Here is a 25,135-nt window from a genome sequence, read left to right as displayed (position 1 = left end):
TATATATATATATACACACACACACAAAAACACATATGGATTATATATGTGTGTTTTTGTGTGTATACCAGAATTCCTGGAAGAGAGGAAGTGAAGGTTTTTTAAAATATTATTATTAAAATATTATTACAAATGATATGAAAGTGTTAGAGGAAATAAAATTTGAAAAGGAATAAGAGCAATGGAAGCCAAATTATAGAGGGAATTATCAGTTTTGCAGAAGAGGTACAAAACTGTATCCGAGCAACAAAATCCCTGAAAATTAGACTGGACTGAAGAGAAGTCAAATGACATCATGAGATGACAAGAAATATTAAAACAAAGTCCAAAAAACTGAAAAAAATAGAAGAAAATGCATACCATAACAAGGCAAAAATAATAGACCTGGAAAACAAATTGAGGTGAAAGAAATTTGAGGATCAATCATAGCCAAAATTCAAATAATAATAAAATATCATAAAGACAAACAACTTTGAAAGACTTAAGAACTCTGAATGACTAACCACAATTGCAGAGGACAAATGTTGAAACATGTTGTAAGGAACAAGAGTACAGAATTAAACATTATTTTTGAATGGGGCCAATGGGGAGATTTGTTTCCTGTATTATATATGTATCTAACAGCATTTTTGTTTTTCTTGTAATTCCTTTCTTTTGTATTTCTCAATTGCTGGGGGAGGGGGGGAAGAAATAAAGAGTGATGATGTATTTCTGCTGTTTGAAAAAAATTATATAATTTTAAAAATATATACATAAAGAAGTTACATACAAAATAATTTGGGAGATAGGCCAATATCATTTGGGGGGGGGGTAGGGAAGGGAATAGGAAAGGCCTCATGAAGAAAATAGTTCCTGTGCTATATCTTAAAAGAAGAGGAGGAAATTGGCAGTTAGTTCTACAGCAATGAAACTCAGAGGAAATACTGAAATGGTATATACCTGGGAATCATGTACAGAGAGAAGCTAGTTCAATGCATGAGAACTGATGAGATTATTGAGAGGGGGAATGTATTCTCTTTAAGAAGAAGGCCCAGGGCAGAACCTTTGCTTATTCAAAGTGTGCCAGAAGTCTTAGAGCAACTTTAAGCTCTTAAAAACTTAATTCAGATGTTGTTTGTCTTTTTTGTGTAGTGTTTTTCTGAATCCCTATACATATACACATGTGCCCTTATGTAGATGTATTTGCTTCCCTAAGGGTGAGGGTTAGTTCATTTTTGTCTTTGTATCCCTAGCACACAGCAGGGACTTGAGATTTATCTGTTGCTTGATGGCCACCCCTGCCGTCCATAAACGCTTAACGTAGCTGTTGTCACTGTCCAGGCTCATAGTTCTGCTAGCATCAATAAAGAAGAGCAGTAGACCCTGTGCAAACCAGTAATTTGTAAATTTGTAAATCCTATGTGATGTAACTCACAGATAAAGGTTGTCAGTGATGATGGCATCTCACCCATGCGGTGTTGTAGCAAAAACAGAACAATGTGGGTTATGGACTAGGCTGGAGCATTAACCACCTGTATGGCCTTGGACACGATTTTATTTTTTTTTTATTTTATATATATATATATATATATATATATATATATATATATATATATATATATATATATATATATATATATATTTTATAATATTATCCCTTGTATTCATTTTTCCAAATTACCCCCCTCCCTCTATTCCCTCCCCCCGACGACAGGCAATACCATACATTTTACATGTGTTACAATATAGTCTAGGTACAATACATGTGTGTGAATATCATTTTCTTGTTGCACAATAAACATTAGAATCCGAAGGTACATGCAACCTGGGCAGACAGATATTAGTGCTAACAATTTTCATTCCCCTCCCAGTGTTTCTTCTCTGGGTGCAGCTACCTCTGTCCATCATTGATCAACTGGAAGTGAGTTGGATCTTCTTTATGTTGAAGATTTCCACTTCCATCAGAATCCATCCTCATACAGTATTGTTGTTGAAGTGTATAATGATCTTCTGGTTCTGCTCATTTCACTCAGCATCAGTTGATTTAAGTCTCTCCAGGCCTCTCTGTATTCCTCCTGCTGGTCATTTCTTACTGAGCAATAATATTCCATAACCTTCATATACCACAATTTACCCAACCATTCTCCAACTGATGGACATCCATTCATCTTCCAGTTTCTAGCTACAACAAAAAGAGCTGCCACAAACATTTTGGCACATATATGTCTCTTTCCGCTCTTTAGTATTTCTTTGGGATATAATCCCAGTAGTAGCGCTGCTGGGTCAAAGGGTATGCACAGTTTGATAACTTTTTGGGCATAATTTGGACACGATTTTAAATGGCTCTGAAGGCAATTGCGAAAGCAGAGCATCAACAATGTTTTGGGCAGTAGCAGTATCACCAAAATTGCATATAGCCTCCCATAGTACTATTTTCTTAAAACTGATTGAGATGCATAAGTTCTATAAAGCTTGTTTTTAAAAATCAGACTTCTTACTTAGCCAAAAGATTCTGATCAATACAGTGATCCAAGGTAATTCCAAAGGACAAATGATGAAAACAAATGCAGTCCACCTCCAGAGAGAGAACTGATGGATTCTGAGTGCCAGTTGTATAATTTTCTCACTTTATTTTTCTGGAAACATGGCTAATATGGATACATGGTTTACGTGACTTCACATCTATAATTCATATCATATTGCTTGCCTTCTCACTGGGTGGGGAAGAGGTGGGAGGCAGGGAAAGAGAATTTAGAACTCAAAATTTAAAAAGGAAGGTGGGATAGCTAGGTGGTGCAGTGGATAGAGAGCTGACCTGAATTCAAATCCAGCCTCAGAAACTTCCTAACTGTGTGATCCTGGGCAAGTCACTTAGTTCCAATTGCCTCCCAAAAATAATATGCCAAAAATAAGTAATAAATTTGGACACACAGACATCACCTCTATTAATGTTCTCCTCCTTTTAAAACTACTTTATATTTATCTCTGTCTCTGTTGTAGTATTTCTTCCCCCCCCCCCAATCTCTTAAATTAACTCCTTGAAGGCAGGGCCTATTTCCTTTTTGATCTTCCTGTACCAAACAAATACTTTTCACTCAGTATTTAATAATACTTATACTTAATACATAATACTTAATAATACTTAGGTATTATCGAATTTATAGTAGTGTCTCCTTAATAACAAAACTACGGGAACATTTAGATTCCAGAAATGTCCACTTAGAGCTCTTATAATTTAGCCAGATGCAAGACTTGAAGAACAAATGATCCAATTCCAAATTCTAACTCATTCCTTAAAGTGGGGTACTAGAATGAACCTGTGTAAAACATTGAATTCGTCATCTTCCACCTAAAAACCCTGTCCTGAAATACCACTCGAGTCTTCCTGCCATTTCCATTTATCTCTCCCCACTCCAGGTGCAATCAATCAATAAACAGACAACCATCCTGGAGAGCAGAGGACCACCAAGAAATAATTAAAACTGTCTTATCTTTGAAAAATAATGGGATAGTATTATCCCACCTCAGATACCCTCTTTCTCTCCCTCATTCTCTCTTCCTTTTCCCCTTCTCCTCCTGGGAAGGTATGGTTCAAAATGAAGCAGTCTACTGCCAGACTGTTCTGGTGTTGGCCATGTGCTTTATTTGAGCACCTGATGAAATTGAGGACTTACTCATGGTTTTTCTCACCTTGGATTTCACTAGGCATGATTGTGGTACCATAATTTGTTGAAGTTGTATCATCTATTAACTTACTGCATAGGATTAAGTTTATCGAATTTGGAAAGATTTGAAAGTTATTTTCTTCTTTTCCCCTCAAATTCCCTAAAAGATGGTTGTCCCTGTTCTTTTTCTGTTAGCATAGCTAAATGAATGGTTCTACCTTTGTATTTTATAGATCCCTAGCTATAAAGGAAGTAGAAGATACTTCAAGGGAGAATTGCATCCTGTAGTATATCTTGATAGGCCTTCACCTCAGATTTATTGTGAGATTTCAGGTGGCCCTGCTCTGAGCTTGTCCCCACTGTACATCTTTGCTCTAAGGAATACGTCACATATATCCATCTGGTCCAAAGGAACAGAAGAGGAAATAAAAATAAGATGGCCCTAAGATGATCAACAACCTTAAAATCTGTCTGGAAGAAAGATTGCTCAGACTAGATAGAGATACCTAATAAAATTCTACGTAAATACGTGTGTCCCCTTGTATTTTTGGAAAATCCCAGTAGGGATGATATTGTATCTACAGTGTATACAATGAGATGTTTAATCTAAACCTGTTACATGTTGTAGTCAGGCAACGATTTGGTCCAAACTGATTTGCAGAGGGAGTATAAAAGCTGGAAACTCATCTTGACAGCCTTCCTGCTGTGACTGGCCTCCAACACATGTTTGTGCTGGTATTTGGAAGCCATGGCCCTGTGGTCTGATTCTTGGGGCTTAGAAACTGCTGCTCAGAGTAAAACTCTCCTTCCTTGCTTTTCAGGAGGGAGGATGGGAAGGCTCTCTGGCTGAAGGGTCATTAGGTCAGTCAGGAAGGGCCGTCAATCAGAGCAGGCTGCCAGGGGAATCCATTTTCCCCCCTTAATGGATTGAAGTGAGATTGTACCACTTTGGGTTCTGCGCATTATGAGGCCCCCCACCCTCCCAGCTGCTCTGTCACAGAGTGCAGCTGCCAGAGGGTGCAACGTGAGGTCACCACGCCCTGAGTGGGAGCCTGTGGCTACTGCCACTTAGAAGTGGCTGCTGCTGGCCTCCTCTTCATCAGCATCCTTGCCAAAAGACATTTATCAGTCGCCTACCTCTGTGTGTGTGGCTCTTATTGCCGCCCTCAGGACCTTACAAGCTTTTCAGTGCTGCTCTGCAAGCATTAGCTTCCAATCAGGCAGCAGCAGTGGGGCCACAAAGGGCTCTGGGATCCTTAAGACTCGAAAGGAGCCAAGCCAGCATGCGTCTAGCATTCTGCCCATGCCCTTCTCCCCCTTTTAGCCTGGCACAATGGCACTGACACTACAAAACGAGCCTCTTTTCTATTAGCAAAGCAACAGGAGTTTACATTTCCAAAGCCATTGTGTCAAGCAGACCTGGGCATTTATAATTTATTATTTCAGGATGAAGAGATGTCAGCACTTTCTTTTCAAATGTATCATTAAAGCCACATCATATGTAGGAATTTGGTCATCATGAGACTCTTAAAATGGCTATGGAAATCACATAGTGGCGCAGAGAAATATGAAGTGAGTGAAGGGGGCTTATTGTAGGAAATAGAATATTTTTTAGCTTGTGGAAGAAATTGAGAAGGCAGTGGCTTTATCAGATCCTTTGCTTGAATAGACAAGACTGTATCCTGGATGAAGCAGTGGACTTGAAGCGAAGGAGAAGGCAATTTACTCTTAGTGTCACATATTTACTCGTTGTGGGATCCTGGGCAGTTAACTTTCCTGAAACCCAGTCTTTCCATCCATACAAAAGGGATAATAATACCACCTACCTCTTGGGTTTGTTGTGAACATCAAATGAGATAATCTATGTAAATTACCTTGCAAACCTTAAAACATTCTATAACTATCAACTTCTTATTTAAAAAAAAATAACTTACGTTGTTTTTAGCACTAGGAAATCAATATCTCCAAAGCATTTTTGGGTACTAGCATTATGGCTATATCCTTGGGACCCTAAAAAACAAAAAAGGCAGACTAAAATAGCAACTATCAACCCAATCAGATTGGCTACGTAGCTAAACAAACCAGTTGTTCGGGAATTGGCCTTAGGGTCGTCCAGAGATACCAAGCAAGATATTTGCTTGTGAAACAGTGAAGCTATTGGCTGGAAACAGATTGATCCAATTATGGTAGCACATAACATAACTGAAGCTCGGCACAGTGTAATTGGTAAATGAATAGCGCCGGAGTCTGGAAGGCCACCCCTGGCACATACAAGCTGTGTGAGCTTGGCCAAATGGTTTAACCTCTTAATCCCCCAAGCAAACCCCCAAGATGCAGAGTTGTAGGTCAGCATCAGTGGTGGTATTTTCTACATTGGGAATTCCTATTCGAATGAAATCACACACCCCAAAAGCTCTGTAAAGAGATACATAAGACAAAATTGACAATGTTTTGTGCATCGGTAATTTTTATTTATATCATTTAAGTCGTAGTAGAAGTTATAACTCTTTCTTATTTTTCATATCATAATCATTTCTTCACGAAACCATCCCCTTCCCAGAAAGAAGATTTAGACAGCCTGTTCCATTAAACATAAGTTGCTTTTACTTCCAGGTGGCATCTATTAGGACAAACATCATGAAAAGGCCACTGACCGAAATGTTGATTCCTTAGCTGACACCTGGAAGAAAAATCAACTTATGTTTAATGGAACAGACTGTCTAAATCCCTGTTTTGAGAAGAGTGTACATTCATGAATATTTATCCATTGCCCGAATTCAATGGATTCTAATAGTGAAGGACATCCAGATCATTGAAAGTAGCATCTATTCATTACCTTATTACTTTCTAAAGAAAGAAGCAAGAATGCAGACTTGGAGTGGACTCCATTTCTTTATAACATGACACACTCATCATGACCTGCATGACAAGTGATGAAGTACAAATGTGATTTGGGCGCTTTCTCAAGTCTCGTTGGGGGAAAACTTCATCTTGTAACCACAGCCCAGCGCTGAGCCAGTGTTAGAAAAAGAACTACTGGGTGGGGGCAGAAGGGTGGAGGGAAGAGACATTGGCCTGTACTTGGTTCAGCATTCTGCACAGCAGATAATGATGTCTGTGTTTTTAGTTACATATTTTCTAACCGTCTTTGATTGTTGTTTTTTTTTTTTTTTCATTTGGGCCTTAATAGATTATTTACAATCAAGAGAGTCCCCAAGTAAAATCAGACCTTTGTATCCCCTGCACTGGATAAGGGTTCACCATCAAATAGAAGAGGCTTAGCAACAAGTAGTTAAATCTACACTGCACCAGAAAATTCAAAGGTGAAACAGGAGAGAGGAAGTGGGTCCAAAAGTAACAGAAGCTCAGGGTTAGAAAGAACCTTAGAGGTGAGGTGGGTTCAGCCCATCCCTGAACAGAAATCTCATCTACTTACATCCACAGCGAGTGGTCATTTAGCCTTTGTTTAAAGACATCTAGCTAAGTTGAAGTCATGAGCTTAAACATGTGGAATCACAAGGGTCTTTGCACAGATCTAATATTGTTAAGTGGAGTTGTCCTAGAATGTAATGAAGGAAGAATTTTTAGCAATCATTACTCTAGTTTTTAAATTTTTCTTTTGGTGTGTCACACAGGGATGTTGTATTATGTCATGGTGAAGTTCTAAGCTTTTAAAGCTTATATTACCAAACTTTAGTGATTTAAGCTTCTGAAATCTTCAGTTATTTTTGAAAGTTATTTTGAAACTTTATTTGACAGTGTCTTAATTTGGACTCTCTTTGATTGTGTTTGGCAGTGTGCAGTTTACCTTTTCCTTCACAGTTCAAAACTTCTTTCTTGGGCTCTTTAAAAATCATAAGCAGAGGAGATTCAAACATCTGGAGATAATGTCACGTCATGGAGATTTCTGTAGTTCTTTTCAGGAGTTTTTCAGGACAATGCAAGAACTTAATGCAGCAGGAACAGTGAAATTATACTTTTCTGCTATCTCCAAACTGTAGCAAACATGCAGGTTAAGAAATTGTCTGCGAGAAGTAGCTTTATGTCTCTTAGGAGCTGCCAGTTTTCCAAAGAGGCATTGGAGTTGGTTTCACTGAAAAAAGTTTCCAAATACATGACAATTCATTGTAGGAGAATCACTTTAAGACTGAGTAGAAATGGATAATGAAATTCTTTTTGTGAGTAGCAGGGTTGACACTGGTGTTTTCAGATGTGGGACTGAGTTTAAAAATGAAAAAGGGGAAAGCAAAGGTTAAGGAAATATTTAGGGGGATACTTGACCATTTAACTAATGGGCGAGTTGGCTAACATATCCCATTTCCTTTGCTTAGGTATTTGACCATGCTTTAAAAAGCATTTCTCTCAGCCCATTTCCTCCAGCCCCAACCTTATTGCCTCTTTGCCTATTATGTACTGTGTAAAAGCCCATTATCTCTCCCAGCTTCACTTCGTGGTCTCAAGGTGGGGAGGCAGACAGCTCTGGAGTCAGTCACTGATGGAAAAACAGACTTGTGGAATGGGGCTGTGTGCTTGAACATAAGGAGGAAGGTGCCATCTGGATGTCCAGTTTTATGTGGAAGCCCAGAGCTAGAAGAGATCTGAGTTCACCCCATACTTGAGAAGCAGCTCACTACCCCTTCTAGTAAGGAAGATTCTGTTACCTCTAGAGGCAACCCACTTTGGAAGCCTCCAGTTGTAAAGATACAGTGCCTTCCAACCCTACGCCACCATTTTGAGCATCAAGTCCAAATCTGTCTTTTTTGCAACTTTGGCCTATTCCTTCTCATTCTGCCCTCTGAAGCCCAGCAGATTATATTTAATCCTACTTCCCAGAGAAGAGAATTATCTTTTCTAGAATTGACATCCTCAGTTCCTTGAACCGTTCCTTATAAGATGTATCCTCAAAGCTCTTCCCCAGGCTGATTACATTGCTGAATTTGCTCCAACTTTTTCACTGCTACCTAAAATGCAGCTTCTCTTACTGAACACAAGCCAGAAGCCAATCACTACTGAAGGCTCATAACCTACTCACCGAATGCAACCTGAGATCTTGTTAACCATGTAGCATGGCAACCGGGAAGGCCGAGGTCCACCCTACATGCGTTTTCCACAGGTTATGGTCCAGTCACGCTATGCTCCTCCTGAACATCTAGAATTCTACTTTGATGGCTTTAGAGGTTAAAGTGCATTCTGCTTGATTTGCTACATTTCTCAAACCTTCGGGATATTTCTGAATGTTCACTCTGTCTTCTGACATGGCTGTACTGCATACTGCAAAGCCTGAGGCCAGTGAACTAGAGACCTATTAAGGACTAAGCTTTTGTGTTTTGTCATTCAGTCTGCTGAGAATCTGTCTGTGCTATCATTTACCACATTTCTTCATCTTATCTACATAGATACACTGAGAGACTTTGTCACTTGCTGTACTGGAATGCAGGTAAACAGTCATTTTCTAAATCTGTCAGGCTCCTGACCTTCTTAACAAAAGAAATGAGATCAGATTAACAGGGGTGATTCTTGATAAAAACCATATTGACTCAGTGACCATTGTTTCCTTTCTAATTATTTATCAATCATCTCTTTAATGATGAATAATAGGATTTTCTCTGAATTTCAGTGAAGCTTACTGGTCTATATTTTGCAACTTTATCCTTTTCTATTTATTTCTGTTTTTTTGTTGTTTTTTTTGAGGGCAAAATGTGTTTCTGCCTCCTCTCCCATTGTCCATGAATTTTCAAAGATAACCAATAGCAATTCAGCAATCATATCTGCCCATCCTGTAAGTCTTGTGCACTTGACAAGTTGAACCAATTGAGAGAAACTATGTGCTCTTTTTGTCTTTTGTTAAAGTTTGTATTAGTGTTTTCTGTTTCTTACATCATCAGAGTATCCTATGGAGCCTTCTGTTCCCCTTCCCAGAGGGGCATTCCATATGACAAATCATATCCTTTAGGAAGGAAAAAAAAAATCAGCATAACTGATTGATGCGTTGAAAAAAAATCTAGAAACCTGAGCAATGGGTAATAGATGTGGACCTCCCAGGTCCATGAAAGTGTGAATTCGGGCTGTCTTCTCATTTCTCTTTCTTCAAGTGAGGCTTAATATGTATATTTTTGATATATCCACTTTTGATTTCTTTTTTTTTTTTTTTTTTGGTTTGTCATTGTTCTTTCCATTTACATTGTTGGGATCAATACAGTTTTTTTTCCCTCTGCTGAATTAACTTTGCATCAGTTCATAGAAACCTTTACATGTCTCTCTACGTTCATCACACACATGTTCTTAAAGTATCATATTGTTCTATTACATTCATCTTCTGTGACACAATAATTACATTTATCTTCTACAGTTTCTTTAGCTATTTGACAATTAATGGGCAGCACTTGCTATCACAGAAAGTTCTGCTATACATATTTTGGAATACATAGGGATTTGTTTCTTATTGATGGCTTCTTTGAGGCATAATAAGCCTAGTAATGGAATCTCTGGTTCAAAGAATATAGACAGTTTTAGTTCAATTTATTTGCCTAATACCATATTGCCTTCCAAAATGATTGTACCATTTCATACCTCCATAAGCAATGTATTATTGTGCCTATCCTTCCACAACTTTTCCCACATTGAGTATTCCTATTTGGGGGTCATTTTTGTCAGTTTGCAATGTATGAGGTTAAAAACTTGGTTGTTTTAATTTGCATTTCTCTCATCATTAGTGATTTAGAGCTTTTCCCCATATAGTTAAGAATATTTTGTGTTTCTTCTTTGGAGATCTATTTGTTCATAGCTTTTGACTTGTTAGCTACTGGAGAATGGCTATTAGTCATGAATTTTTATTTATATGTATTATATATATTCCTGTTGCCTCCCTCAGTAGATCGTAAGCTACTTGTTGTCTGACGCCATTTTGCTTTTCTCTCTGTGTTGCCAGAGCTCAGCACAGCACCTGCTATGCAGTAGGTTCTTCCGAAATGCTTATTGATGACATTAAAATTGTTTTCAAGCAAGCTGAGTTGGTTGCGTTGATTTTCAGTGTTAAATTTTTAATCACACGTAATCAAGATTTCAAAAAAAAAAAAAAAACTTGTCTAGGGTCACAAAGATTATTTTGTGCATTTGCATTCCCCTGTTCTGCTTCAGCTCATGGCTGCAAGATGGCTGCAGATAGCACAGTATGCATTTGGGGCCCACAAATCAAGAATGACTGGTGAGTGATGATCCTTGGGGAGAGCATTAATGACTGGCATTCCTCATCCTGTGTCTTTTTCTCTTAAAAACCAGAAAATGACATATTTTATTTTCCTGGCTTAGAACAAAATTTTCTTTTTGTCTATTTCTGATGATCTGATTTTAATATGCCCTTAATTGTTCATACTTTTTGTCCAAGGTCTGCAGAGTCTTTCCTTTGGCCATTTTTAGGAAGGCTGGGTGGCTGTCTTTCTGGGACCCACTACATGACCTTCTGGAGCTCTGGGATGCTGTTAGAATAGGGAAACTGAATTGTGAAAACAAGTTTCCCTCCTTGCACCTAAGCTTTGGTTTAGTGTAGTCTTATTAATTAAATATGAGGTAATTAAAATTCAGAGGGTTGAACAAAGCAAAGCAAGTTTGATTTAGTGATGCTTATCTGTGGTTTGTCAGTTTAGCAAGGCTTCATCCAGGTTTCCCCCTTATCTGACAGGTAGTCAGCCCACCGGGCCCCTGGATAAGATCTGGAGCACCTAGGCTTTTCATGCATGACTTGCTCTTTATCTTGGGAGACTTAATTTACAAGTGCCCTATAGAAATGGGCGGGGTTAAAGAGAAGCAGCAAGTTCTGCTTCTCTGCACAATTCATTCATACTGAGAATGTTGTCTGAGAATCTCAACTAGGACCACTTGTGATAGCCCCACACCTTACTTCTAGGGAGTTGGGGCAATGTATGGTAATAATTCCAAACAGAGCCTGTGTAATTAAAGGAAATTCCACTCTTAACTCACTGAAGACTTAGTGTAAATTTTAATTGCTGGGAGCTTCCCAAGGAGGCTTGCTCTCTGGGCTCTGCTATTTCCCTATAGTTAATGCTCTGGAGATCCAAGCACATTGGCTCTAGAAGTAAACTAGGTGTTTCTCCTTTCTTCTTGTCCTTTTACTCTTCCTATGTCATGAATACGGCCTTTCCTCCTCTTTTGCTGGGGTACAATGAGAAAGGCGTGAGCTGTTGTTCCACACTGTATTTCTCTGATTAAGCAATAAGCATTTATTAACTAAGTGCTTTACTCTAGGTGGGGGTGAGGGGGAGTGAGGAGCTGGGGATGAGCCCAATGACTGGGAGGATGGAAATGGGCAAGTCTGAGAAGAAAGATATTTAAGAATAAATTTAAACTATTCAGTTATTTAAAGCGAAAACACCTTTCTTCTGGGGCTACTCATTGATATTCACTCTGAAATGTGAGTTTTACTTTTTCAATCCCATGTCGACTGAGTAAATATGCATGCCGAGCTGCATCTCTGTATGTCAGGAGAAGCCTTCCTGAATTGGCAAAAAAAATAACCTTGGCATTCTCAATCCTATTATTAATTATTATTAATCAGCCCATAGGAGAGGAAGAGAATACAGTGATGGTGCTTTGAGGGAGAGGGGGGGAAACAAAATAAATATTATATTTGAAAATTCATGTGAGTGTATCTTATAAGATTCAGCTGGAGGTAGACAGAGAATGATGAAGGTGATAATAATAATAACATTTATGTGGTACCTACGTTGTGCCAGGTGTTGTGCTAAAAGCGTTGATCCTCACTTCAACCCTGCTAAGTATCCCCAATTACAGTTGAGGAAACTGAGGCAGACAAAAGTCACACAGCTAGAAGTGCCTGAGCCCTAATCTGAAGTCAGGTCTTCCTGGCTGCATGCCCTGAGCTGTGTGTGTGTGTGTGTGTGTGTGTGTCTAGATCTCCCATCTAACCCGTGTTATATTCAACTTTGACTAAATCACTTCTGTGTCTGTGAAATGACAGACATTCCCCTCAAATTTCATTCCACCTCCATTATACAATATGACTTCCAGAAGAGCCTCCAAGGAAAAGCCCATCAAGTGCTTTGCTTCTGGTTAGAACTTAGTTTATGCCCCCTGAGAATGGCAGCTTCTCGAGGGAGAGAAGGAGTAATCCCAATGTTGGTCTCTGTCTGCCCAGTACTTTGTATGTCCTCAGTGCTTAATGAATGTGTCCAATTGATTGAAGTCATCTTAGGAGGGAATGGCTTGTGTACCTTGTGACCTCCCAAAGTACGGGAATGCAGAGGTGATTACTGACTTTAGATTTAATGGCAACCTCATGGGCACTTTTCCAGTTCTAGTCTTTCATGAGATTTCTAATGAAAGAACATTAAAACGTATCTCTTCTCAATTACTTAATAAACTAGTGAAACTTGGCCCTTAAACAGCCCAGCAATGGGACTTAGTCTGCTTTAGTTTCTGGGAAGTGGGAATTTGCCAAGTCCCTTTGCATCTTTCTTCATATGATGAATGTTTGTTACGCAATAATTAATGTTGGGGTAGAATCACAATTGTATGCTAATCCCCAGGGAATGGAAAATCAGGTGCACATTTACCACATTCAGCTCACAATGCTGCTGCCTAATAATATCAGAAATTTTAGCCCACTATTAGATGCTTGCTGAGATGATCCTGAAAGCACGATTTGCAAAACTTTGAGGTTTTTTTTTTTTTTTAACAAAAGTAGCAAATAAAATGAGATTCTGCTCTGTTTTTGAGCTAGTGATTATGTAAATTTATGTTAATCTACAACATATTATTTGGCTTTTCTACCTTTTTTTTTTTCAGCCTGATGATGATAAAATTTGTTTTGATTCAGATCTAGGTATATAGGTATACTTGAAATCACCTAATTTGAAATTGCAGTTCTTAAACTAAATTCTAAGAAATGTAATTATGTAAAGAATATTTTGAATGAAATATTGAATAAATTAGTAGAAACATAGTTAATTTCTAAATGCACCTCTAAATGCATACTCAGAGTAGTATGAAAGTGGTAATTTTCTGTCTTAATTTTAGTCAAATTTCATGTGTTTTAGGGTTCAAAAAATAAGGTTAATACTATTTTAGAATAAACACTTATTAAGCCCCTACTATGTACATTACACTCTTAGGCTAAGGAGAAAAAAGGGAAAAAAAGCATCAGCCCTTATTACATTCTACTGGAGGAAAACAATATGTAAAAAAGAGAAGTAAATACAGAAAGGAGAATTTGAGGGGAGAAAAGAGCATTAATGACTTGGTGGCTTTTTAATTAAGGATGTAGCTTAAGCTAAACCTTGAAGGAAGAAAGTTTCTTTTTCTTTTTTTATTTTATAATTATAAATTTTTTGACAGTATATATGCATGAGTAATTTTTTTAATAACATTATCCCTTGTATTCATTTTTCCAAATTTTCCCCTCCCTCTCTCTACTCCCTCCCCTAGATGACAGGCAATCCCATGCATTTTACATGTGTTACAGTATAACCTAGATACAATATATGTGTGTAAATCTTATTTTCTTGTTGCACGTTAAGTATTAGATTCCGAAGGTATAAGTAACCTGGGTAGATAGACAGAAGTGCTAACAATTTACATTCTCTTCCCAGTGTTCCTTCTCTGGGTGTAGTTGTGTCTGTCCATCATTGATCAACTGGAAGTGAGTTGGATCTTCTTTACGTTGAAGATTTCCACTTCCATCAGAATACATCCTCATACAGTATTGTTGTTGAAGTGTACAGTGATCTTCTGGTTCTGCTCATTTCACTCAGCATCAGTGGATGTAAGTCTCTCCAAGCCTCTCTGTATTCCTCCTGCTGGTCATTTCTTACAGAGCAATAATATTCCATAACCTTCATACACCATAATTTACCCAACCATTCTCCAATGGATGGACATCCATTCATCTTCCAGTTTCTAGCCACTATGAAAAGAGCTGCCACAAACATTTTGGCACATACAGCTCCCTTTCCTCTGAAGGAAGAAAGTTTCAAGGCTTTCTAAGAAGCTGAGGTAAGGCCAAGGGGCATTTCACTGGGAGGGGGAGGATGCCCAAAAGTTGTGTGAGAGGAAACACAGTGCAGATTTCTGAGGATAGGGAATAGGCAACTTAATAACTTTATGGAGTGGATGACATGGGAAATTGATACACACTTAATTGGGACAGGGTCAAACCATTATAAATATGGATTTACATTATAGTTGGGGCACTGTTGAAAAAAACCAAACTTTTCCTATTCAATATGTTTTATTTTGGTTGTAACCATTTGTTTGCCATGGTGTGACATTAGGAGCCAAACTTTTGGAACATATTCTTTCATTCTTCAGGAAAACACATTTGTATTACATTGGTTATGAAGCAGACCTTTAACCTGCAGTCTATTTTGTCAAGCCCATCAGTGAGCACGGCTTCTAGTTTTTGAATGGTGTTCAAAGCAAGGGAATTTCAGGCCACTGCCATCTTTATCTCCTTCTTTTGGATAAGTTTCCGAATCTTTTGTGATGTGTGGCCTGGTCCCAGATCAGTTTGAGATATGCCCTCTCCATTTCAAAATGTTTCTAATTCCAGACCATTTTGCTTCTTGGCATATGAACATATTCAGCACAATTCACCACCACCTCAAGAAGGATGAGACTTCCAAGCCCAAGTGAAAAGCAAAAAGCCCCAAAACTGTTTGGGGGAGAGGATGATTTACAATCTGATGGACACCAGAATGGTCAGTGCCACTTTCCTCTCTTTGTCTAGCTTGCCCTTGACAAGTTTGGTTTTAACTAGTTTATTTGTTCGTCATAGTCCTGGATAGCAGCCTTTTGAAAACCTTGGTTTTCTCGCTTTTCTTCCATCTGCACCACACTGAAGAGAGCTCGGCACTGGTCCTTCCATCCATAAGATCTGACCAAAGAGCTTTGTTTCTTTTCCAAGAATTAATTCAGCTCTTTTGTGGTAACAAAAGTCAGTTCTTGATTTTCATTTCCCACCATAGTTTTGTACTTCAGTATTGCTTATCTCTTTTCATTGTGGACTTGAATGGTCCTTGTCACACCTAATTGCTCCGTATGTACCAGCAGCTACTGTGGAATCTCTAAAAGTCATTGAAGTAGGTCCTAGAAGAGCTACAACTCTGGAATGTTTCCTCATAGTGATATCTATTCCTAGAAAACTTACAGGAAAAGAAAATCAGCAAAACCCAGCCAAAGAGAGCATTGGAGCATGTGTGTGGCTTGAAATTCAGCACTCCACTGAAAGAGATCTAGCTAAAACCGAGGAAACCAGTCAATTTAGCTTTCTCTGATCAATATCGGACATTCTGAGTCAGCTTAGTAGAGTCACATACATTTGACCACTGTTTTCACAAAATGAAACAAATGAAACATCCCAAGGCATTTGCACACTATTGTAAGTTAGGGCCAGACTGCGAAAGGATTTTATTAAATGCTAGACTGAGTAAATAGGGAGCCATGGATGATATTTGAGCCCAGGGATGACATCATCAAACCTTTGCTTTAGAAAAATCATTTTGGCATCTGTGTGGAGGTAGAGAAGAGATTTGAGTAAAGAAAATCAATTTGGAGGCTGTGCATGTTCCTGACAATAGCCGATGAGCCTCTCACCTAGACTGGTGGCTATGTAAATGGAGTGGTGAGAAGAGAATGCTTGAGAGATGTGGGGAAGTTAGAATGGATGGAATGTAATTGGGGTGGAAGATGTAAGAAAAAGAGAAAAGATGACATTGACTGAGTTGTGAATAAGGGTGATTGGAAGCATGGTGGCAGCCTCAATAGAAAGAAACTTTTAGAGGGAGGACTAATTTGCTTTTGGGGATAGGTAAGAAGTTCCCCTTTGGACATCAATCAAGGGTTTAGAAAGCAGATACTTAGTGCTGAGCAGCATTGAGTTTAAGAAGCCTTTCAGACATCCAGGTGGAGATGTTGGGCAAACGGTTGCTAACATAGGACTCCATAGAGCTCAGAAGAAAGATTAGGGTTGCCGAGTTGTGTTGGAGCATTTTCTGCATAGATATGGCCACTGAATCCATGAGAGCTGAGGAGATCACAAAGAGATTATAGAGAAAGAAAGAAGGGTGAGCACAGAGTCTTGCGTGATGTCCATATTAATGGTTGGGGATAGTTAAGTTTCTAGCCAAGGAGACCCTGAAGAAGAGTGGCCATACAGGTAGAGAGAAAAGCAATATCAGCCAAAGGAGGAAAGTAAATGAACCCAAAGGCTCAGAACCTGCTACCAGGTTTAGTGGTTAGCAGATTCTTGGTAACCTAGGGGAAAAGTTGTGTTGTAGTTATGGGGTTAAAAATCATATTGCTCAGTGGATAGAGCACCAGCCCTGAAGTCAGGAGGACCTGAGTTCAAATTTGGTCTCAGACACTTAACACCTCCTAGTTGTGTGACCTTGGGCAAATCACTTAACATCAATTGGCTCAGCAAGAAGAAGGAGAAGGAGAAGAAAGGAGGAGGAAGGAGGAAGAAGGAAGGAAGGAAGGAAGGAAGGAAGGAAGGAAGGAAGGAAGGAAGGAAGGAAGGAAGGAAGGAGGGAAGGAAGGAAGGAAGGAAGGAAGGAAGGAAGGAAGGAAGGAAGGAAGGAAGGAAGGAAGGAAGGAAGGAAGGAGGGAAGGAAGGAAGGAAGGAAGGAAGGAAGGAAGGAAGGAAGGAAGGAAGGAAGGAAGGAAGGAAGGAAGGAAGGAAGGAGGGAAGGAAGGAAGGAAGGAAGGAAGGAAGGAAGGAAGGAAGGAAGGAAGGAAAAGAAAAATCTTATTGCAGAGAGTTGGGAAAATAGCAGTTAGAGAAGATGTGGCAACAACAAATAGAGACTGAAAGGGAGAAGAAGTAAGAATTCATAGTTTTAGAGGAATGGGAGGGTCTAGTGAAGATTGCCTAAGGACAGGGGAACTATGGATATGGTTGTGGGCAGTGAGGAAGAAGCCAGTAAATTTGGAGAAGAGATAAAGAATATTGATCAGGAAAGAATCGGAGTACTGGCATGCATTTCCAAGGGAGAACCGGTGGAGATTGGATGACCAACGAGTCCAGTCATGGAATTTGCCAGAGCATTCGGCAACAAAGGCAGATGGTGGAGCATTTGGGCTTGGTCATAGGGATGAGGGATTCCCAGGCAAAGCCGGTGAAGGTTTAGTCATAAAGACTGAGATAGAAGGGCAGTGAGGGGAGGCTGGAGTGCAGCCCCTTGGCCCAGTCAAAGGAAAGCTTCAAAAAGAGTGAGGCACAGAATTTCTGAATCAGTGTTTTTCTTCCAGACCCAGCTCAAGTACCACCTTCTATGCTAGGGATTCTTGAAGTTTGTTAGCTCATTTATGGTTTTTTTTTTTTAAATCCTTGATAACTGTATTTCTAGTTAAATGACTGCCTTTGCAAGCCTATAATTCTTATGCATTTAAAGAGAAGTGGCTTCTAGGTTTTACCACACTGCCAAAGGGGGCCGTGGCCCCCCAAAAGTTGGACCCTGCTTTCTATCAAGATTTTTCTGCTTCTAGAGATGCTGGTGCTTGCCCCTTTCACCCCCATAGTATCTATTTTACATGTGTATATGCATATTATTTCCCCTGCTTAGAATATAAACTTTTTTTTATGTGCTACAAAATGTGTTTATTCATCAGCAATAAAAATAGACATTGACACAAACAAAATGAATACCTTCTATCAATTCACCATCTCCATTATTTATAGTTGTAGCAAATATTTCTACAATTATGCAATCTTTTACAAAAGCATTTTTAGTTGTTAACATTGTATATTTTTTTCTAATGTAATTTCTTAATGTTTATTCTTTGGTAACCATACAACACTTTGTAAAACTTCATTAACAGACACTTTCCCCTAAAAGTAATGAGTCAAAAAGGGTCATCTCCTCTTCTCACTTTCACTCAGTTCTCTTATCTAGCTTATTTCCATGTGTCTTAGCTTTTACATTCTGTACTATTTCTTTTATTTAGATTATAAACTTCTTAAGGTCTGCATATGTGTGTTTTTTTTTTCTTTTGTCTTTCTATCCCCTCAGCCCAATAAGTTGCATGGTCCATAATAAGAGCTTGCTAGATGCTTATTGGTTGTTTGGACCATGATCAATGCCCTACTGTAGTACTCATCTTCTTTCCAACCACCCGCGTAAGAACATGTGTCCAAAGGGCTGGTGAGAGCACTTCACTCCTGGGCCGTGGAAAGAACCTGGAGCAATCTGAGAGGTCCCATGGAGCATACCGGCTTCCTCACTGGAGGTGCTAAGTAGCTCCCTTTGCAGGCCGCTGCCCTTCACCTGTGCCCTGAACTGGCCTTGGCCTTTGTGAACAGGCAGCCTGGCTCTCACCCCACTTGAACAATTCAAGCAGCTTTCCTCGCTGGGCACTTAATCGGAAAATGAATACCATGTAGCACAGAACCATTAGGGCCACGCATTTGGACCTGTCCGAATGAATTAGGTGGCTCTGCTGGGCCTTTCTTCAGTACAAGCAGGCCAAGGGGGTGGCGGGAAGACATTTTCTGGCAATAATCATTCCCTGTGACTTTGCCTAGAAAAAGGTAAAGCTTTTATTGGTGGATTTGATGCCTTGCAGCTGTCGACAGCAGGGGGAGAGTTTGACCAAGCCCCAAACTGCTCCTTCTTCAGAAATGTCTATAAAACAAAACAGACTGGGGGGGGGGGGGGAGATTTACATTACCAATGACAAATCAAAGCTGAAAGTTTGCTTGGCCTGTTGTCATTCATTGCCATTCATATTCAGAAAGCAGACTGCTGTGATAATTGATTTGATGGTCCAGCTTGAGTGGAAGCACTTCTGGGCATAGCAGGCCTCAGAGATGCCAAAAAAGAAGAAAAGGTGGGAATGAAATAATGTACTGCTTTCTCCTCAGAGGCATGTGGCCCAGTTTTGTGTGTGTGTGTGTGTGTGTGTGTGTGTGTGTGTTTTAAAGAAGAGAAAAACATGCTTAAAAAAAAGGCAGGGGAGACCTCAAGAACTTGGTAATAAATCCAAAAATGACCATATAGCCCCAGTGCAATAAAAATAAGCATTCAGACAGAGACAATGAGAGGACATATTTTACTGACAGGTGAATAATAGGAGAGCGTGGTGGAAATAATCAGATTTTTCCCGGACCCTGTCGAGGGGAGTACCTTTTCTCCTGCTCCTTTGTACTGGCACAAAACAAGATTGCCTTTCGGAAAAAGGCTTTTAATTTTTAAAGGTTTTCATACTGGAATTAATAGCGGAGAAGGAGAAAAAGAAAACAATGATTGAGACTGAAAAGCTCTCTGCTAGCTGGCTGGCTCGCTCCCTGTCTCTCTCTGCCTGGATTATCTGAATTCATTGAATTTGTGGACTTTGAGCAATAAGTGCCAGTGCAGCTTGCCCTCATATCAGAGAGTGGAAGAGGCCAGTTGGGCCCCACCTCCTGCTCATATGAATAACTGGGGAGCTCAAAGGGCCATTTGGGCCAAAGGAAAGAGAAAAAGGTACTGAATTCAGTGCCTGACCTCTTCATCACCACTGCCAGCTCAACTGTGCGCCCCTGTCATCAATTTAAAGAAGCAAACAAAACCAGATGAGAAACATGGGCTGTCAAAACACCAATTTTAATCAGACTCAGTTTGTCTTTGGAGAGAAAGGTAGCGCAGAAGCAGGCTGGGTCTTGGAGCTCTCTGAACTGATGGCATTCAGTCTGCTCCCCTTTCCTCATTTGACAAGAGAGGCTTATTTTCAAAAAGGAGGCTGATGGAGAGGCCAGAGCCATTGCAGAAATCTCCTGCTATTGCTAAAGAGAAAGCTGGTCAGCTGCCATTTTTCAGTTCTTTAAGGATGTTCTCTGCCACTCAGAGACACTGGCAATTGGTGAGGCAGCCTTTCCCCGTCTGGACCCGAGCGAAGTGCTGCTTCTGGATCTCTGGTTTGTGACTTAGGAACGAGTCCTGCCTCCTTGTTAAAAGGAATAGGAGCAGCTGAGGATTCAGATCTCTGCACAGGGTAGAAATATGAACTTGGACAGTATTTTTCAAGGGCTCAAAGAGCTTGTAAGATGAGAAATTAGACCTTTAAATGTCTCGCCTCACCTTACTTATTATCCACTGTGGAAGTAGTTTCACTTTTTGCTTGTAATGTAAATGTATTTCTCAGCTTTGGGGAAGTTGACAGGGTTTGGCCCAGAGAAGAGCAGGCTTTTGGAGTGATCATTAAAAATCATTAAAAATGATCGTACTAGTTAGTCTCTACCCAGAGTTGTAGCTGTGGAGAACTTTTTAGAACGCGTCCTTCTGTGTGTTGGCTCTCCCTTTCATCGAGTGGACGGGACTTCTAAGCTAGGACCAGGAAAGAAAATGTTAAATAGCTCAGGCTATTCTTGTGGTACTCTACCTCCTGCTGTGTTAATAATGTCTAATTAACCCTTTGAGTTCTACTACCCCATGGCTTTGGAAACATGTAATTGTGTTATCATCTAGACCATATCTATCCATTTTATCACCAAGAATCACGTTTTCTCCAAAGTTTTGCTAGGGCTTCTGGGACAGCACCTTCTGCCTGCCTATGGCTGTGGCACAAGTATCAATCAGGAACAGAAAGGGTTCCTTTTTTTCAGAGCGGGCCCTTTTCGGAGGAGCAGAAGGTACCCCCAGAGCCTGGGCCGGAAACACCCCCCCTTTAACTGGAGGAAGCATGCCCCAGCCCCGCCCACATAGAGAGGTACAGGCGCAGCCGCAGGCGTCACTGCTCGTGCCACGGCCCTCGAAGGTGCTTGAAGGCTGAGGTAAGGGACCACAGCCCCATGGGAGCCTCCAAGCCTCCAATCCCGCTCTCCTTCCGCTCTGTGGGTGAGGAGGCCTCAAACACAGCCCATGTTTGCCAAGTCTTAACACATCAAATCGAATGCAGCCATCAAGGCCTCTGACAGGCTTCAGGCTGAGGTGGCAGTCAGTTTTCCAGATGTTGACAAAGAGCAGATTCCTGGGAGGAAGGAGCTCAGCAACGTGAGACTCCGCCTTTACAAAGGAAACGCCACCACTGTATATGTGAGTGGGAGAAACCCTGGGTTTTTTTGAGGTAGAGAGAAACCTGTACCCAACCGTTTATACTCTGTGTGCCTATCAGGATCTTTTACTCGCCTTCACGGCATGGCTGACGGTGCTGAGAAAGTTGGCGGGAGGAACGTATTTCATGGTACCCTCTGGCGGCCTGTCTGTGGTAAAGCAGGGGTTATCTCTGTGCTATTGCCTTGGTTGGGAACAGGGCTCCGGTGGCTATAGCGGTAGCCAAAATGTCCTCAGCTGAGATGCTGGCCTCTGGCCTGAAGGGGGAAGGCTTCGCTGTGCTCCACACCTACCTCGACTGTTTGTGGCACATGGGCCACAGGTCCTCCCCCACCATTGTCCCCTTGGACCAGATTACTCCGGAGTTTGAGGAGAGCACCAGAGAGGAGGGGGCGGCCCGGGGGACCCCGTTGTTCAGGAAGAGGTGCAAAGGGAGAAAGAAATCAGGGAGGCCCAAGAGAACCCCCCCACCCCCTAGAAGTTGCAAAGGGCTCTGATATGGCAGAATTGAGTCAGGCCCCACCAGTGACAAGAGCCTTCAAGAGCAGATGGATGAGCTACTGCATAATTGTTTTTTTTCACACGCTGAAGAGCCGGGTCACTGAGGCTGACCTGCCCTTGCTCACTAGCACCTTTCTGGGCAGCCACATGTTTTCCCGCTGCCCCAGAGGGCAATAGCTGGACATGAAAAAGTCGAGCTACAGAAAGCTCTCTAAATTCCTGCACCAGATGATGAAGCAGCAAATCGTGCAGTTGAAGGAGCTGAACAAAGGCGTGCAGAGGATTGTTTCCGTGGACTGGAAGCACCCCAGTATCACCTCTTTTATTATGCCTAAGCCATCTCCAGACCATCCGACTACCCAGAAGGTTACAAAGGGGGAACCGGAGGAGGAACAGTCCTATTACCTCCAGAGATCAGATCCCTGTACTGTATCCCGGCCAGAATGTCTGCTCTTTTCCAAGACTCCGGCTTTAAGAAAGGGAGCATCCTCTCTTCCTGTGAGGTCCGCGGGACCCTCTGTGACTACATCCAGAAGAACAAGCTGGTTGATGCAGACTTTTAAGTTGGATTCCATCTTGTGCAACTGCCTCTTGGGGAAATCAGAGCAATTCAACCTGGATAGACTTCCGTGGGATAACCTCTTTGCAAGATGTCTGGGGAAACTGCAGCCTGCCTATAAAGTGACTTTTTATGGACAAGAGCCTGTCCTGAAGAAAAATCTATCCTATTGAAGTCATCCTGGCACAGCAAGCATTCAACAAAAAAGTGACCATGATCCGGAATCTGGAGACCAATGGACTTGATCCTTATAATGTGGCTGCTCTTCTTAAGCAACGTGGCCAGGCCAGTGCCATGGTCAGCCAGGTCCCTTAGAACAGGAATGCTATTCAGGTCCAAATCCAAGGTAACCAGAGCAGTCTTTTCAGCCATCTCCTGCTTGAAGAATATCGCATCCCTGCAAAATACATCTATGGCCTGGAAAAGGCTCTCAAAGCTTGCAAGAACTGACGGACTGTAACTTCAAGTCTCAAGGTTCCTGAAGCTCTACTCTCTCTGTCAATCATTTCTCTGATTGTTTTCACCTACTTTCAACTTTTAATAGAATGAAATTAGTTACAATAAACATTTTTGTCCTAAAACCAAAAGGCAAAAAACAAACTTTTTTCTGAAATGTTTATTAACTACCTGTAACATTCTCCTCATCTACTAGTTTACTAATCCTAATAAAAGGTGGGTAGGTGTTGGGGGTAATCATTTGAAATGTACTTGAAGTCTACTTACTGTGACTATGAGCAAGTCACAACTTCTAAAATTCAATTTCATATCTGTTGGATGGGCAGAATATTACAAAATGTAACTCATAATTGTGAGGAAAGCTACTGATAAACTCTATATAAGTACTTACTTGTACTGTACTATAGAATGTACAATGAGGAGTGAGGTGTGACAAAACTGGGCTCTGACGTTAACTGCAAGTTCTTAGAAACCTAATCTTTAAGCTAGTCATTTCTGTGTTTTCCATTTTTGGAAAAAAAAAATATAATTTGCTACCCAAGTACGTTTTTTTCAAATAAAAAAAATCTTAGCCAAAATCCTGCTAAACTCTTTCAGCATCTTCCTCAGGTGCTGAATTAGTGATACTGTCCCCCCCCCCCCAAAAAAAAAGGAACAGTAAATATTCATTTGAATGCTTATTGGCTGACTTGCTAGGAGCAAGTAACAACCTCTAGAAACTTGATTCTTATCTATTAAATGGGGAGAATATTAATGTTTACCTCAATTGTTGGGAATAAAACTATTTAGTAAACTTTATACAAATGTGAATCCTATGTACAGCAGAGTGCAGAAACAAAGTTGGATTCTATACTTTAAAGTTACAGGTTTCCTGGGGTTCTAATCTTGATCTAATGTTATCTCTGTGATTGTTTAATCTTTGAAACAATGAAATAGAATTCATAGTCCATAGAAGTTTTGTTCTAAACAAACAAAAAACAAATAAAAAAAATCCACAAAGCAAAAACAAACAAACAAAAAAAACAAAGACCACCCCCCCAAAGTCAAAACAGACAAAAAACCCCCACAAGTTAAAACAAAGACCAAAAAAACCCCTAAAAAATTAAAACAAAGACTTAAAAAAATAAAATAAATAAAAAAACAAATACAGGAAAACCACAAAAATTGAAAACAATTTTTAAAAAATCCTCGCTTAGTAATCCTGGAAGGGGAGAGCTTGGGGTGAAGGGGTAGAAGAAGGGAGGCAAGAAATGTGGTTGACCTAGTATATAAACCTTCTCTTTACTCTGGGAAATTAAAAAGCTCTGGTTCTTGTTTGTCAGATGGGGAGAATGTTACAAAATCTAACTTATAATTGTTGTGAGATAGGCTATTGGTATCATCTGTAATTAATGTGAGTCCCCCTATACCACCAAGTATGTGAAGAGAAGATATGTTATACAAATCTGTATTTTTTTTTCCTGAGGCAGGTGGGGTTAAATGACTTACCCAGGGTCACACAGCAAAGCTATACTCTTAAAATGGAATTCCAAGTGTCCTGACTCTCCAGTCAGTCATCTCTGAGGCTGTTTTCAACTTCTGAAACAAGCCAATGTAATTTGTCACCAAAATAATTTTTTCCAAAAATCTTGGTGAATTCCTTTCAAGGGTGGGAGTAGGAGTGGGGGAAAATGGAATTTATGCCAATTGTTAGCCTGCAGCTTATTGAGTGACTGACCATGTTAAGAGTCTCTAGAAGTCTATTCCTTCTCTGGCACATGGGGAGAATATTACAATGTGTAAGGAAAAAAATCTTGGAAAAGTCCATATAAATGTGAATCCTGCATTCTGTAGAGAATAGACCATAAAATGTCTCCAAGTTAGAAATGTTCTGGGATTCTAGAATCTTTGAACTTGAAAGAATGAAATAGAAT

General features: G+C 40.2%; 1 protein-coding gene and 1 pseudogene across 5 annotated transcripts in view; both read left to right on the top strand.

Moving 5' to 3' along the window:
- Positions 1 to 25,135, top strand: part of DIAPH2 (diaphanous related formin 2) — an 865,016-nt gene that overhangs the window by 727,544 nt on the left and 112,337 nt on the right. The window lies entirely within an intron of this gene.
- On the top strand, positions 17,361 to 24,249 carry LOC141548373 (eukaryotic translation initiation factor 2D pseudogene; annotated as a pseudogene).

The sequence above is a fragment of the Sminthopsis crassicaudata genome, chromosome X (genome assembly GCF_048593235.1).
Source record: "Sminthopsis crassicaudata isolate SCR6 chromosome X, ASM4859323v1, whole genome shotgun sequence".
Taxonomy (NCBI): domain Eukaryota; kingdom Metazoa; phylum Chordata; class Mammalia; order Dasyuromorphia; family Dasyuridae; genus Sminthopsis; species Sminthopsis crassicaudata.
Note: the sequence above shows the minus strand (reverse complement) of the source record. Positions and strands in the feature narration are given on the sequence as shown.